Source organism: Halyomorpha halys, unplaced genomic scaffold (assembly GCF_000696795.3).
Source record: "Halyomorpha halys isolate HHAL.00 unplaced genomic scaffold, Hhal_1.1 Scaffold317.1, whole genome shotgun sequence".
Taxonomy (NCBI): domain Eukaryota; kingdom Metazoa; phylum Arthropoda; class Insecta; order Hemiptera; family Pentatomidae; genus Halyomorpha; species Halyomorpha halys.
Genome location: NW_027106310.1, coordinates 5,784 through 7,972, shown reverse-complemented (window position 1 = coordinate 7,972; position 2,189 = coordinate 5,784).

Below are 2,189 nucleotides of genomic sequence, written 5' to 3'. Positions count from 1 at the left end.
GTATGATTTTATTTGTGACAAAGTAAGGAGCATTGAGGATTTTACGAAGGATTTTGGATTGTAAGGATTGAATATGAGAGGAATTCGAAGGTTTAGTGGAGCCCCAAAGCTCAACTCCATATGTCCAGATTGGCCTTATTGCTGTCATGTAGATCATTCTTTTGTAATGTGTTGGAAGTTTAGACAGTTTGTCTAGTAAGTGGTGTAATAGTCGAAATCGACGTGCCGTTTCCTGTCTTTTCAGTCTGGTGTGAGGATTCCAGGTTAATCGCTTGTCCAAATGTAGTCTAAGGAAGCGGATCTGTTCGACAGGGGTAAGAGTAACATCATTAAATGAAACTGTAGGGCAGTCAGTGGGTTTACGACGAAGGGTAAAGGTGATTTGATGGGATTTGTTGGAATTTATCCATTACAAGGTTAAATAGGTTTTCTTAAAGTTTTCTTATTTTCTATTATTAATATTTTTATCTATTTATTTATATAACTATTGCAGTTTATTGGTAACAGATCTTCAAATAAATATCGAACACTAACTGTTCTAATGCAAAATTAATTTACCTGTGATTGACGAAACTATTTGTTTTATTTTATATTATGCTGTTATATACTGCGCGGGAGTCTTTTTCGATGTAGAACAGGCTTTTGATCGAGTCTGGCACCCGGGACTGCTTTACAAACTCCGTAAATTCCTACCTCCTACATACTTTCTTAACATTCGTTCCTTTCTCATTGATAGGTTATTCCAAGTAAACCACAATGCTTCCTATTCATCCCTCTATTCCCAGTCCGCAGGTGTCCCTCAAGGTAGTATCCTTGGTACCATCCTCTACACCCTCTTTACAGCTGACATTCCAACCAATCCTAACACTATCCTCACCACGTATGCCGATGACACTTATGTGCTCGAAGTTAATAATAACCCATTAATTGTATCCTAAACTCTCCATTCCCATATCACAGCCCTCGAAGAATGGTGTCGTAATTGAAGGATTAAGATAAATTCCAACAAATCCCATCAAATCACCTTTTCCCTTCGTCGTAAACCTGAATATGAATGTAATACAGTTGTAAATTTCAATAAAGATATTAAAATAAAAAAAAAAACTAAATATTATGCAGTTTATCCGTTTATTTTGTATATATATAAATATTTTTTCCATATCTTCAATAATCTTTATGACACAAAATTTTGTATTTTCCATTTTTAAAAAACGCCTTCTGATTTTTTTAGAACAGAAATAAATGATGAATGGAGGGTACTAGGTCCAGGGAGTAGGTTCAGTGAGTGCTACCGAATCTCCTTGCCAAGCTCTGCGAGTTCCTGATGAATCCCCAAAGCAGTATTTGACCTGGTGTTATCATGAAGCAGTCAGTGTATTTCTATTTAACACAAGAAAAGAAGTCGACGCTTTTCTTTGAATCCTGCTTTTAATAACGAACTGCTGACAATACCTCTCTGTAATCAGTTCCGAGTTCAATAAATACATAAAACACTTGGTAAAGAGAGCACAAGCCTATTCATCAATGATAAAACCCCTCAACAAAAACCTAATACTTGTTTGAATACCATCCTGCGTGGAAATGAACGGAAATGATGTAGCCGATCAAGCTGCCAAGATAGCAACGAGATCAACAATGATGTAAATTAAACCTTTCCACATTTATGTAACTGTCAAAAATACCGATCAAAGAAGACCTGGGCTCAGCTCGGAAACCACCGAGGGACACAATAAATTTAAAAAAATAGTAAAAAAGAAAATTGTAAAAAATTCTCTTCAGCAACAACAGAATAAAAGAGGCTGTCATCACTGGTTCGAGGATTGGTCACTGGTATAACATACGGATTTCTACTTGAAAAAAGAATTATCTCCAAAATGTAACATATGGAATGTCAGGTTCTTTCGATGTGGAAATTAAAAGAATCCTTCAAACGACACTGGAAGGTAACAACACGAGTATAGAAAAAATAATGGTATTTCTCAAAAAAAGTAACATTATCAACACGATGTAAGAATATATAAATAAATAGTTGAATATATGAAGGTCACTGAAGAGCCAACAGTTGAGTGTCCATGAAAAAATTAACCTCAAATTTATTTAGATTATGGTAATTAAACTTGAAATTTCGTTTATCGTTATTTTAATTTATGATATTTTTATTATTTTAAAAATTATTCTGTTTTAAAATT